Source organism: Amblyomma mixtum, chromosome 5, assembly GCF_055824585.1.
Source record: "Amblyomma mixtum isolate Tamu chromosome 5, ASM5582458v1, whole genome shotgun sequence".
Lineage (NCBI taxonomy): Eukaryota > Metazoa > Arthropoda > Arachnida > Ixodida > Ixodidae > Amblyomma > Amblyomma mixtum.
In genome coordinates this window covers 83,394,677-83,409,775 of record NC_143016.1, presented here as the reverse complement: position 1 = coordinate 83,409,775, position 15,099 = coordinate 83,394,677, and the positions used below count along the sequence as shown (strand labels likewise).

Sequence of the window (15,099 nt, the reverse complement as noted above, 5' to 3'; positions counted from 1 at the left end):
AAGTTCGCGCGCCAAAGCAAGCGCCGGCTTCCAGAGCTCATTTCTTCTCTCTCTCTCTTTCCGTTGCCCTTGTCTTAGTGAGGCAAGGTTACCGAGACAGAGGGGAGGAGGAGGAGAGAGGAGCGCAGAAGGCGAGCGACAGGGTGTCGAGTTTCGGCTTTCCCACGGACGAGGCCCAGCACGCCGCCGCCGCAGCCGTGTGTCCGTCCTCTCACCGCGAGAGCCTGGAGAAGAGGAAACGACGACGACTCCGGCCCAGGGGACGGGGCAGAGAGACGACTCGCCGGCGAGGCTTCCACTTTTTCTTTCTTTCTTTCTTTCTTTCTTTCTTTCTTTCTTTCTTTCTTTCTTTCTTTCTTTCTTTCTTTCTTTCTGCATGCGAGGTGCAGCCTTCGCGGATGCGGCGACTTCGGCAAATGACACCGAATGTCTGCGCAGAAGTAGCGCGGCCTTCTCGACGCTCCTAACGCTGGCCTCAGATTCGGCTTCGGAGTCAACTTGCGCAAGTAGCCGGTTGTCATTCGCAGAAAAAAAAAAGAAAGAGAGGAGACGAAGTACACGTATGAAGCCGTAATATAAGCGCACTCTCATTTAACCAGTACACGCATTTGACGTCCAGTCATTCCTCTAGAAGTGTCTAGCTCTCACGTGAGCAGACAGACAAGGCTGCAACAAAAGAGGTCTCGAGCAAACAGAGCTTCAGCGCTATGGAGGCGTTTAAAGCGTAACGTGTACCAGATGGCCGGTGGTGGTGGCGGAAAATATCTTTATGGTGAGGTTTGGGGGGACTTGGGGAGAAGCCCCGAGTCCAAGGCTCAAAGGGCCCTCGTTGCCGCCGCAGACCGGGAAACCGGAGGGCACGCTCACAGCCGGCTACATTCGGGACTGGCCTGGCAGGCCCAGACAGTCTCCCCGCATAGCGGACAATTGGCGCGGTAGCGGTCAGGGTAAAGGCGATGGTAGCGCGCGAGGTTGGGGTAGGTGCCGGTGTGAAGATGAAGAAGGGAAACGGGCTCCTCGCGGCAAAGAAGAGTGTGAGCAAGGGGGTACTGGCGGCGGGAGCGAAAATGCTTTTTTTGACAAGGTAAGTTGTTGTGCGAGTTGGTTCCGATATTCCATGACTACGGCGCAACGAATGGGACAAGAAGGACACAGGCGCTGTGTTGTGTCCCTGTATATGTCCTTCTTGTCCCGTTCGTTGCGCTGTAGTCATGGAAAATGCTTTAGAGCCTCGATGAAAACAGAGGTTATGGGGTTGAAATGGAGTACCTGGTCAGGGGAGGCGGCCGGAGGGGAGCCAGCCCCGGTAAGAAATAGCGCGGGTCCAGGCATATGCATCTATTGATCTCCCTCTACAGCCGTGTGAACCGGGGTACAGGCCACAGTGCGAGGCGAATCTCGAGGAGGCAGGTGACAGAGGACGGTGAGATCACGGAAGCTGCGGCAGGCAGAAGTTCTGTCTCTCCCTACGCCGGCCCCGTATGCCTCCCATGTTTCCCGCTAACTATTATAGCTATTGCCCCGACAGCGCCCTCATGCGGTCCACGTGCTGATAGAAAAGACGCCCTATGGATTTGCCCGTCCGATCTCCCTAAATCAGAGCTGAAGCTCAGTACTCAGTTCCGTTTGTTTTTTTTTTAACTAATCAAGCTTTTCTTTCTCCTCCAGATAAAGCAGAAAAACACGCCGGTCAGCGACAATATAGCCTATCACGCAGGACGCATCTTCTCATCGAAAGTAAGAGGAAGACGGTTGCGTCGTCTAGTTGCACTGGCGTCCCTTACATTCAAAATTCACGGGCGCAGCTGGTGTGGCGTGGTGTTAACGCTCCAATGTGCACGTGAGCTAGGAGACACGCCGTAGAGGAGGGCTACGGGTTAGTTCCAACCAACCGGAATTGACATCGTACCCTCCGCGGGGACTCAGTGGTTATAGGGCGCCCGGCTGCCGAGCCGGAGCTACCGGGTTCAAGCCCTGCCACGGCGGCAGCTTTTCGATGGAGGCGAAACGCAAAAGGCGCCCGTGTGCTGTGCGATGTCAGCGCACGTTACAGATCCCCAGGTGGTCAAAATTATTCAGGAGACCTCCACTACGGCACCTCTTTCTTCCTTTCTTGTTTCACTCCGTTCACCCCTTCCTTTACGGCGCGGTTCTGGTGTCCATCGAGATGTGTGAGACAGATACTGCGCCATTTCCTTTCCTCAAAGAAAAAAAAAATCAATGTTCATCTCCAGCACATGGGGGTGATTACGCAATGCGGCTGCCGCGGCCGACATTCGATCCTGCGACAATCGGCTCAGCGGCTGAACGGGACAACCACTCAGCTACCATGGCGGAGGCGTGTAGTAGTGCGGCAGAGAACGCTCACACATAGGAGTAAGCATGTATGCTTGATTCCCCAATGTCGCCCTACGCAACTGAACTCTGACATTCATGTTCTCGCGGCGCTCGTATGAAACGCACTCACGTAGCAGATATATATCTGCTTTGAGAACAATCGCTGCGCCAGCAGTTGCACAACCGCGACGAGACAAACAAAGGAGTGATGCAACTGAAAGCTAATCTGCAAACTCATATACGGCTACGGAATTAGACGAGAGCGCAAGCTCCACTATCGGCCGATTCGAACTTCGAAGAAACCGCAACTATGGCCACAACCGCGGCCCAGATGGGTGAGCTAGCAACAGGGTCGAGTCAAGCAAAGCCGGGCCGCCTGCATGAACGGTCCCGGACTCTTTCGGTTGGAAGTAAAGAAAACATGGGAGGGAGGGAGTCAAAAGAGAGGGGAAACCCAAGGCCGCGGGCTACCGACCGCATAGCGGAACGGACATTAGGGGCAAAAAGAAACAAAAGCCAGGCTGGCTGGAGACGGAAAGGTCGGCGACTATTTGTGCCACGAGCAATGACGAGGAACGAATGCGCGATGTAAATAAGGACGAACGCAGTAAAACAAAACAGAAGCCGCTCAGGGCGGAGCCACAATAAACAACCTAAGGTACAGGACACGAGACAAGTAGCCATAGGTAGGAGGAGAAAAAAGAAACGAACAAACACAAAAGAAGCCACCATCGACGTGTGTGGGTCCGCGCGCAATGGCGGAGAACGACGACCCGATCTTATCGGGCACGACGCGGCGCCCAAAGCCCGAGACTGCGCGCGGAAGCGGCGGAGCGGAGGCAGCGTGGGAAATCAACGAGCCGTACACACGGACGTCGTATGTGTGTACCGTGCTACGTGCCGCCTGCTATATGCCTCCGCCCGGCGCTGTCCGGCGCGCGACTTCGGGGGAATCAGCGGCGTTTAATCGGCCGGAGGAGGCCTTGCGCGCGGGTGCGTGTATACTCTGTTCTCACGGCGAGCGCGCGACGGAGGATTGCGACGTATAGAAGCTTTGCCCTGATTGCGCGAGAAAGCAGCATATTGCAAAACAAAACAAAAAAGAAACGAAAGGACGACGCGCATGAAGGAAGCGGTCTGCCGTAAAATGACACTCACGCGAACTTACACAGCAGCTAGGAGGACGTCGCTCACCGGCGCCAGACTGGCTCTGTGGGCATTGCGTTCGGCTTCTGGGCCCAAGGTCGCGCAATGAAATCCGCCGCCAAGGTAACCGCATGTCGAAGAAGGCGGAATTGAAAACGGGCAGCCGTGTACTGTACGATGTCGGCGCACGTTAAAGAGCCCCAGGTGGCAGAAATTAATCCGGAGACATCCGCTACGGCGTCGCTCATAGCTCATGTGCTGCAGAGCGTTACATCGAACATAAGGTAATGCAGCCTAACGTAACATAACTGAGCGTAACGCAACGCGACCCAACATAACATAACATAACAAACATAACATAACATAACATAACAAATGCATCATATGCACAGACACGCACCACTGTAAGCAAGTATCACCACTGAACAGCATCTGTAGGGGTCGAACCACAGTGCCTCCTTTGTCGTACACGAGCGGAAAAGAACTGACGAGGGCGTAGACAGAGGAGGAACCAGGTAGGTCGTAGTAGAGAACTAAAGCACAGCGATATCGGCCAAGAAATTCACGTGAAAAACGCGCGACTGTATACGCCAGCACCAACTCTGGTTCAACAGCGACACGATGGTAGGACTTTTTCGATGCAGGGGCAGAGAGAGGGAGCCTGGCAAATCTTTAATGGGGATCGGACGCTATATCGCTACGCGAGGATGCCGAGCTGCAAAAAAAAAAAAAAGAAATGACAGACGATTACCATGGTCGGTAATGCGAAATTTGAGCGCAGCTCTTCAACCGCTACCTGCCACCTCTCGCAGGTGGCGGATTACGCTGCTAACCGCCCTCCGGGATCTTCCCGCAGCAGGTGGCGCGCTGCCTGTCACGGTTTTCAGGTGGCGTTACAACGACTACGGCGACGACTGCAACGCGAACGGGCGCCTCATGGACGGGCGCCTCATGGACGGGCGCCTATGAGCCTAAGGAACGGGCACACTGAAATAGCACATGTACGGAAAGCAGGGCGCACAATGGCCGCTGTACCTCCAGAAATCGTAAAATACGGCCCACTGTGTGCCCTACTGGCCCACACAACTCTCGGCGCAACTTTCGTCCATATACCTAAGTGCGTACGCACGCGAGCCTCAGAGAACTGCCCCTTAAGGTTCCGCCGCTGGTGCCTGTTGCTCCACGTCGTCGTCATCATCATCATCATCAGAAGCAGCAGCCAAGAAACTTCGTCCACTGAAGGCCAAAGACCTATCCAGTTCGTCTCAGATTAACCGTGTCCCGCTCCAGCAGTGACCACCCAATCACCCCATACTTTGTAATCGCATGCGCCCATGTGACTCTGACCGCGCTGCGTTCGCCTACTCTTGGAATCCGCTCCGTTACCCTAAGCTCTCCGTCAACTGCCGCCTATTCGCAAGGAGAAAGAAAACAAGAGTTGGCAATGGCGCTGTATGAAAAGAAAAATCTTCCGCACACTCCCCCTCTGTCTGCTATGTAGTATGCCTGCCCGGTTTCCTCGAACCGAGATTCCTTTGATACGCGGCCAGCCGAGGACGCCGGCGACGTATAGCAAAGCGCTGCGACCTGCGGCAGGCAGGACGGCCGGCCTCTGAAGGCGAGCAGGGCCGCCGGCAGATTCGTCGAGCGGCGGCCGCAGGAGGGGCGCCGAGAAGCACTCAGCATGCGCCACTCGTCTCCCGGAGCGCGCGCGATTCGTGGGCACGCCCAGCGATCGCGCGCCGCGCCAGCGAGCCGCGTTCTACACGCAAGCCTGAATGACGTTTTTCTTTTTTTTCTTCTTCTTTTCCTCTCCTTCCACTGAATTCGGCTTCGCCGCGAATCTTCTTGCAGCAGACGCGCGCGAACGCTCGCATCACGGAGAGAAAAACTCGTCGTGCGACTCCACGACGACGACGAGACGACGGCGCCCCACCGGCGAACCAAGCATTCTTGGCTTCGCAAGATTAAAAAAAGAACAAAACCCTAAAGATTGTGCTTCTATCCCCCCCCCCCCCCCCCTCCTTTTCCCCGCTAGCACCAACTAAGCTCGCCTACCCGCCGCGTTCAACAAGTTGCGAAACACACTCGGCACCACTGTAGAACAAGCTGCTGCTGCTGCTGTTTGCGCATGATCCTGCTCCCCCCCCCCTAAAGCCTCGAACGTCTTCTACACGGCCTTCCTATCCACTGCGATAAAACAGGAAGCAAAAAAAGGAAACACAAACCGACGGTTTCGTTACTATGCGGAAACTATGAGCGAGTGGTTAACTACACAGCGTGCGATTCGGCGAATAAATTTTCCCCTCTCGTCGAGTGCGGCACTTGCGAAAGCGCCTCGGTATATAGTGTCGGTGCGCCCGAATGCGGAGAACGCGCTCCTCGTGGTTTCAACGTTTACCGCGAACACCGTTTAATACGACTGCCGGTTCTGCTGGATGGATGGCGATGCGAACTTGCAACGCACTTGTTTATTTCTCTTTTAATCTCTTGGCTACTAGCATTAAATAGGCGACTGCCCCCGGCTGGACTACTTCAAGTACCTGCTAGCACTTCGAGCTTTTTGAGACGCGCACTCACGTGCGTCAAGGCAGCGAAAGGGTGACACAGAGGCGCAAACGGAAATCCCCGCTGATCACGTGACAGCTTCGTTGCATGGTATACTCTCCATCACCTGCAGCTTTGCTATAGACTAGGCCTCTTGCTGCTAGAGAGGCAATCTCATCTCCACCAGATCCACCGAAAAAAAAAAAATATAGCCAGCGAAAGAATCGACCAAAATTAGCCTTCTCCAGTGAAGAATCGAATCTGCGGATATTGCCCGAGTAGCCTTTGGCAGCCGTTTTGAGTCCGGATCCGAGATCTCCTCACGCAGCTTGAAATGACGACGTTTATGCGCGCAAGGCGTTGTCATCGTAGTCATCGCGCTGCATGACATCAATGCTCGCGTCCCTGCTGTGCCTCGTAGCTGCGTCGAACGACATTACAGCGCCTCAGCGTATTCATGAGAGCGAGACTATATACTGGCACATTTCCGTTTCGCATACACGGACAGCTGGAAACGTTCCGGTTTCCCTTTCCGGACACCGCTTGCGATCAAGTTTCGCCAGTTCATAAGCCATCTCAGTTCACCCTGTATCCCGTTAGTAAAAGGAAAGAGGGCAATCTACCAAGTGCGTGAAAAATCTCGAAGCACTTTCAGGAACAGTCACACCTTCATCGAAGAAAACGCCCTGTTATCGTTGACACGAACGTCACGCAGTCCCTCATGTATACATATGCATGGCTATCTGTAAACAACGAAAATAATTAGGTCTTCATTACTACTACACAGGCACCTAGGAGCCATGCACAGACATGAGCGCTCGTCTGTACAGGTGCCCACAGAAGTTTTCGGAACACGAAACTTACAACAAAGCCCAATTAATCGGCAGCCTAAGCATACAGCCATGAAATGAGGGGTGCGCTTTGTAGATACACATTACGCACGTTCTTTGCCTTTATTAAAGGGATCTGTGGCCATCGTTACGTTTCATTTATATGGCAAACTCGACTTTCGTTCGCCTTTCTCTTTCATTCCTATTATTCTCCTTCTCGGTCACAAGGCAGACAACCCAGCATATGCCCATAGTTATACTTTGCCTCCCCCCCCCCCCCCCCCCCCCCTTCTCCAGCGCCCCTGGTTTCACATCACACCACAAATGTTGGCAGATATCCCTTCCTTTCGAGTCTACAGACAAAACGAACGAACAACCAAACAGCGCGAGTGAAACTCGTTCCATCATGGTCGCAAGGCGGGGGCGCTGACAACCGCCGCGTATTTGGGAACGGTCTGCAGGCCACTCTCAAGATAACCGAACACGCAGTTCCCCCCGTCGAAAGCAGAACCCGCCCACGGCTTCAACCAGGTGATAGAAGACTACGGAAGCAACAGCTGTCGCCCGCTGAAAAAAAAAAAAAAAAAATCAGCGTGAAACAGCGATGCGGAAGGGGCCACACTCTAAACAAAGGAGTAAACGGGAAGTAAGCTGTCCTGTAGCGCACTCCCTCTCATAAAAGGCAGTGCTGCAGAGATCATGTTGCCCCCGTTTCACTCCCATATAGGTGTATTCGTGTTTAGAATCCAAACACTCGATGAATGTGGCATAGGCGGACGTCTACACAATTGGATTGCAAGCTATTTGACAAACCGGACAGTCTACATGGAGACTCTTGAAGGAGACACAGCAGATCATCATGTTGCTTGTGGTGTTCCTCAGGGAGGAGTGCTTAGTCCAACGTTGTTCAATCTCGTGCTCATTGGCCTTTTCAAACAACTGCCGAAGACTGTTTCGATATCCGCCTACGCAGACGATATTTGCATATGGACATCAAGTGTCACGCGTCCCCAAGTGCAAGCAAGATTGCAGCGTTCGGTTTCCATTACGTCTGCGTACTTGCGCCGTCAGGGGCTTGAACTTTCGCCAACTAAAAGCGTAGCATTGGCTTTCACACGCAAGTTAATGGCGTGGTATCCGGTCACAATCGACGGGCAAATTGTTCCATACGTAACACATCACAAATTCTTCGGTGCTACGATAGACCGTGACCTGTCCTGGACGAAGCACATTTCTGTGCTCAAGAAAAAGCTCGACAGCTTTGCAAGCATTGTGCGGTGTATGGCAGGAAAATGTTGGGGTCCCTCTGAGCGATCTTTACTACATGTGTACCAGGCGCTGGTAGTCGGTCTTCTCAGATACAGTGCACCCGTTCTCTCAGGAGTCAGACTATCAGGCCTGCATGTGCTTGAAAGCGCGCAGGCTCGTGCTTTAAGAGTATGCTTGGGTTTGCCATGTAAAACTTCTACATGGGGCACATTTTATGAGGCCCGAGCCTGCCCAGCACGAATTTATTTTCAACAGGAGCCACTTCGTGTGCATTTGCGGCATCTGACCAGGCATCGTCATCACCCCCTGACCAACATTAGTGCGGCGCGTCCAGATGCAGCCTTTTCCAGAGCCCTTAGGATGCAGCGCAATGCGGTGCCTTCGAACTACGCGCCACACCAGATTGCGGAGGTGCCACTTTGGGCAGTACCAAAACCATCTATACGGACAACAATCCCAGGGATAACAAAGAAGACGCACATTCCAACAGTCGGACTGAAACAGCTGGCGCTGTCATACATTACATCTATGTATACTAACACCCAGCATGTTTTCGTGGACGGATCCGTGACGACCACTTCTTCAGCTGCAGCGGTGATAGTGCCAGGAAATGCCTCATGTCACCGTTTCAGGCTCATGCACAAAACGTCCTCTACGGCAACCGAATTGGCAGCCATACGAGAAGCCGTCCTTTATATTGGTCACCAGCCAGCGCAGCAATGGACTATATTCTGCGACTCGAGATCGGCATTGCAGGTCGTACAAACTTATCTAAAACCAAGGGCATGCGAGCAGCTGGTTCAACAAATTGTGGTTTTGTTAGCCGAAGCTTTCCACCGCGGCCATATCATAAAGTTTCAATGGATACCGATCCATTGCGGCATAGCGGGAAACGAGCGTGCTGACGCCGAGGCTCGGATGGCACATAGTGATGGTGCTTTCATTGAGATAGCCTTTTCTAGATCAGACATTGGAGCCTTGTTGGCGCATTTAATGCAAGCGGCAATGCAGTCGCACTGGCATGATTCGAGTCATCAACAGGACCGCGTCTGTAAGCTTGACGCTGGCTCACGATTACATTTGCCATCTATGGTGGTGCGACGTCATGGGACTTTACTCCACCGGCTACGGCTTGGTGTTGCCTACACCAAACACTATCTTCACAAGATCGGCATCGAAAGTAACCCAAATTGCGCACAGTGCCACACTCCAGAGACTATTGGACACCTTCTTTGCGAGTGCCCGAACTATACTGCTGAAAGAACAACATTGGAGGCGACCGTGAAACGACTGGACTCTCGCCCTCTCTCTGAGGAAACTCTTCTGGGCGCCAGGACGAGATGTTCTGATTGGTGCCGTGTGACAAAGGCCCTGCTCAACTTTTTTGTGTGAAACAGGCCTGGATACTCGTCTGTGACCGCCTGTGCACAACCTACATGGTTAATGACATGTGTCGGTGTTTGTTTTGCTGACACCAGTTTTATGAGTTTTATGTGCGTCTACTCACCGCGATGCGAGTGCCAGCCAGTGTGGTGTGTGTGGTGTGTGTGTGTGTAGACATCACCCGAGAAACTGATTGTATTATGCCATCATCAGCCTTCATTCGCACTTTCCTTTTCCTCCTCTTCCCTTTCCCCTGTGTGGAGTAGCAGGCCAGGGCCATGTTACCACCGGCCGACCTCTCCACCTTTCCCTCATTAAAATTCCGTTCTCTCTCAGAATCCAATACAGAGCTGATGTTGTCGCCGAATCAGCAAGAACCAAATTCACGAAGCTCCCAGCACCTGCAGGTGAGAACGGTTCCTGTTTCACGACGATGGGAAAACGCTATACGACAGTCAAATCTCTCTTCAACAGCCATATCCCTCGCATGCACTTGACGAAAGCTTTCCTGTATACGGCCCGTTACTATGTGACCCCAGCTATAGCTTTCCCAATGCTGTACGGTTTTAGTGCTTGCGCGCCTATTCATTGCGGCCACACGGCGACAAATTTCTTCGCTCGTATCAGGAGGCGCGCGCACGCACGGCACATTCACACGGGGCGTCACTGTTTGCTGGGCGAAAGAAAGGGGGGGGACGCGGACACGGGACGACGAGAGGACCAGTTTGCCGCGAAGATTGATTTCGGCGGACCCGTTTTATCGGCGCGCATTAAAACTTTATCTCTCGAACTCACCAAGCGCCGATCGATCGACGCCGCCGCCGCGAGACTGCGAAAGGCGCGATGCCGAGAGACAGGCAAATAGCAGGCCATAGAGGAGAGGGGGGGGGACTAATGTAACCAAAAGGCAAGCTGTGAAAGGTTCCGAAGGTACAGCCAATCCGCACTCTATAAACAAAAAGAAAAGAAATACATTAAAGAAAGAGGTGATATAAGACAAGGTCAAAAAGAATGCAGACGAAGGATCGTGAAAGCGGTTCTCGCACCGTGGCGACGAGTTTCCACAGAACAACCCGCGATCAAAAAAAAAAAAAAAAAAAGGCGCCGGTTGGCGAACAGGTATAATGCCGCGGCCCTTTTTGTTTTTTTTTCTCCAGAATTTACAGCTTGTCGGACACGACTGCCGCTGCACACGCCGAATGCGTGATCGCCACGATGAAGCGAGAAACGGCGCCGCCGCAGGGGTACATGAAACAGAATGAGAAGGGGGAGGGTGGGGGAATGAAAGAGATAAAACGAAGGACAAGCAGCGCACAGAGCAACAGAGAGAGAGAAAGAGAGAACGAAAAAAGGAAGGAATCAAAGAAACAAAGAGCGAGTATACGCATTGGGGCAGCGACGGGCCTGCAGTTCGGCGGGTTCAGTCCGCAGCGCGCGCATTTAAGAAAGCGAGTTGGCGCTCAGTCGGGCGGTTATGGAGAAGACGGCTTCTTTTGCTGCTGCTGCTACTGCTGCTGCTGCCGGGGGTCGTATCAGCCAGCGCAGCACGCGCTGCATGTGCTCCGGCGGGGCACATATGATGCATGCGGTGGCGGTGGTGGTGGTATTGCCCCGAAGGCTATGCAAATCACGTTCTCGCTCCCGCCCCGCAAAGAGAGTCCGCGACGAAGCGCGCACCGGCGAAAATGGTCCGCCCGCTCTCTCTCTCACCGCCGTCCGAGCGATGGAACGACGCGTATCGGCCATTCTGCCGTGCGCGGCGCTCGCGTTCGGGTGAAGAAACGCACGCGTTGCACGCACTACCGCGCGTGAAAGAACGCGGGACGTGTATACGTATCGACCTTGAGATTGCGTTATAAAGCCGAAACGCCGTTTCTTCGATCCGCGGCAACGGATAATTGGTTTAGCACGAAGGAAGACGATGAGCTCACCGGCGCTGAGTGCGTGTTCGAACAGCGCTTCTTTTCTTCCCTCTTAATCTAACAAAATGGAGCCATCTTTTTTTTTTTTTTTTCCCGGGGCTTACTCTTGGTGTTGTTTCCTGCGGGTGATGAAGGGTATAGGTACATAATGAATTAAACGGAACCGAACTTCTGATTTTCTTTTACATGATTCATGTGAACTTAGACCAAGAATCAAAATATAGCTTCACGAGCCGGCTACTAGAACTTCCTGTATATAGCAGAGTTTAGGTCAATAATATATTCTTTTTACCTGTTATTCCCTACAAATCTAAATATACGTACACACAGGGCTGGAAAGACTCCAATCCCACTCCTACTTTCCATCCGTTGTGAGCATGCAAGTTGTGACAGGTAACACATTTCAAAAGGCTCGCAAGACGTCATGAGAAAAGGAAAATGAGTCAACTCCTGCAACAAGTACATATATGACAAGCGACCAAATTGCTATGACGACAAACACTACTGAAAAGTGCAGGCACAGTGAAAGCGCAGATGGAACTGTTCGCCGAGAAGCGGTAAAAGACACAGCCGTTCGTGGGCCATCGTAATGGCCGGTTCGAATGCGTCCCGCCTTAAGTTATCCATAATGTCGCAGCGAAGGAGCTGGCTCCATCCATCACCCGCGTATAACTCCCGGGCCCGGTGTATCAGTGGACTGCGCCCTATTCCGCTTCAGCAGTACTTCGCTTCACTCGCTAGAAGTGTCGCCAACGTTTCTAGGAGGTTAAGTACTAGAACTCCACTCCCTTCTTACTACACTCATTATAGTGAGAACCGCCCGGATATCCTCCCTATACGCAATGCGGCGACTGCCCAGACACTTCCCACATCCTGTGAAACTGTCCACGAGGCAGTATAATATCTCTGAAGAGTGGCTGAGAGATTCCTCGACCTCCCCAAGTAGCCACGCGAGGCATGGTGCGCATAGCTATCCAGCTGGGTCTCATCGACACCACTTCAATGTGATTATATGGTTTTATATAACCTCCTTCCACCGTCTCGTTCGTTTGATACACTCCCTTTTACAACCCATGGACTAGGCTTGGTATTAACGCTTTTTCACCACCACCACCAATCAAACTCGTATCGCTGAAAAGGAGCGCCAGGCTGGCGGACGCTCGTTCACCTACTAGCGAAACTGGTGAGTTCCCGGAGCACTACCGGGACTCCAACCCAACGCCTTTTACGTATGCAAGGCGCATGTATGTTCCAGCCACAAGCGGCCGGACCGAGAATACGCAAAGGGATGAAGCTGCGACCGCGACGCGTCCCCAGCTCGCGAACGCCCACCGTGAGAGGAGCGACCCTTAATTTCCCACCAGCCTATTTCGGGAGGGCCAAGGTTGGACTCGTACGGATGCCGGCAGGGGGCGCAGTCACCCTCGGAATGCGTGCCTGCATGCATGCAGCTTCGCGCAAATGAGCCCGGTGGAGTACAGACCGCCCGGAGAGAGGTCCCACAACGGTCGCAGCGCACCAAGAGAAGGAAGCAGCTTTGCCGAAGCGGAGCCTGCCCAAAAAAAGCCAGCTCACCGCCCCGAGAAATAATAAGATCGTAAAAAGAAAACAAACGCAGTATGCAGGAAGCCGGGTAGACGGGTACAGCGTGTAATCTCGGTGGCAGAAGGAATCTCTCTCAAGGTAGGTCGTGTCACACGCCGGCTAATCTGTCTAATTAGCGGCTTAAGAAAAAAAAAATGCCCGGTCCCACGCACGCCAGTGGCGGGGCGGGGGCCCAAAGCGGGTCTGCCGCTGCACGTGCATGCATACGGCGGGGCTAGCAGCGCACGTGCAGCCGGAAGTCGGAAGTGCGCGCGGCCCTCCCAAAAAACTTTCCCCGCCGTGCATCCTCTTCCGGCGGCGCAGAGGAGGGTCTCGCTTCCGCGCCGATTTGTCTCCCCCCCTTGTGGACAGCTGGCCCAATATACCGGATATAAATAGTGTTCTTCCGAAAAACGGGGGTCGCGAGTGAGCAGCTCAAAAAGAAAAGAAAAAGGAAGGAGCACAGAAAAAAAAAAATAAAGCGGTGTGTCCCTCTGCCTGACACACACACACACACACACACACGCCGGGATGGAAAGGGAGTAAGCCGAGAGGCCATACCTGCCCGTTAATTTAGCCCGGCGCATATTTACTATACGCGTACGACGACACGCAAAGCAGTACCACATCGTTTGTCAGAATTAACGTCGCAGTATAAGGACTGTATATATAACCTGACGGGAAGTCTTACACGTAAGCGCAGTTTCATCCGTACGTATATATGCCCTCTGCCACCCCAGCGCCCCGTCTTTCATTCACTACACAGTTACTATTTGCGCGAGTCGTATAGTAGTACTGAGGGGGCAAACATCCGACGCACATTTCTCACACCGACGCAGATGTCACCCCTGCTTGATCCACGCGTGTACACGGTGGCATAATATTCCCATCGATCATTCGCGAGGATGCGTCAATGGAGAAATGGGTTGGCTGTCTTCTTCAAAGGTCCCGGACGACGTCACCGCCGGAGGGGCGGAGGTCTGGCCCAGAAAAAATGACCATGTTATACTTTAACACAAAAAGGGGGGCGGGGGGTGGGAAACACATTCGAGGGAAGGACACACAATCGGTTCAAGAAAATAATAAACAAAAAAAGCAAAGGGCGCGGGGGGACATACCACTCACAGCGGTGTAACGTTGACTGATTTTCAAACGAAGTGTAACAGCGAGTGTACAGTCTTTGTCAAAAGTAACCAGGCTGCATAGTTTGCTTCTAGCTCGTACAGTGGAGCCCTTACAGCTTCCCTGAAACTTAAATGGTCGTTAAAGGTAAGGACTGGGGGTCTTCTTACCTTCTAAGACGTTTTGATCTTTAGGAAAGCCACCAGGGCTCCACTATGCAAGCTAGAAGCAAACCATGCAGCCTGGTTACTTTTGACAAAGACTGTACATTACACTAAACATCGCATTCAGTATAAACAAGCGCTGTCGTCAGCATATGCTCATGGCTGGTCCGGCTGGAAGTTGTATAGTGTGCGAAAGGTGGGCAGCGGGCGAAGGGAACGCGTCTGCGGTGTTATTTTAACGCGAATGCATCACTAGTCCCATTACGCGAGAAGCCAGTGGTGTGGATGTGTTTGTGTACTCGCAGATATGGCACCAAAAATCCCAGCGATGGAAAGCAAAAAGGGTGACGGCATCAAGCGGCCATATGAAGAACACAGCAAGTCGAGCACCGCCATTTCAGACAATCCTGTATATATATATATATATATATATATATATATATATATATATATCCGCAACTGGCTGATCTCCGCGTGGCGCCATCCACGTGGTGACATGCGTACCAACATGGCGACGCAGCCGTTTGTCGTACACTTCCGGATGGTGTCATACGCGGGTGTGCGCGTGTGGGTGGTCTCATACTCCAAACAAAAAAAAAAAGACTGATCGCCTTAAGTAAACCCAGTTAATAAATCGCGACCAAAAGTCTGCGTTTTGAGTCCATGGTATGCTTTCGCATTCCCACACGCAAGCAGTCTTAAGTGTGTCTACCGAATTTTCGGTTTGGTTTGGTTTATTGGGGTTTAACGTCCCAAAGCGACTAAGGCTATGAGAGACGCCGTAGTGGAGGGCTC

At 52.7% G+C, this 15,099-nt stretch overlaps 1 protein-coding gene across 1 annotated transcript in view; it reads right to left on the bottom strand.

Annotated features, from left to right (window-relative positions):
• The window catches only part of Egfr (epidermal growth factor receptor), a 197,688-nt gene that overhangs the window by 161,612 nt on the left and 20,977 nt on the right, over window positions 1-15,099 (bottom strand). The gene's annotated exons all lie outside the window — the stretch shown is intronic.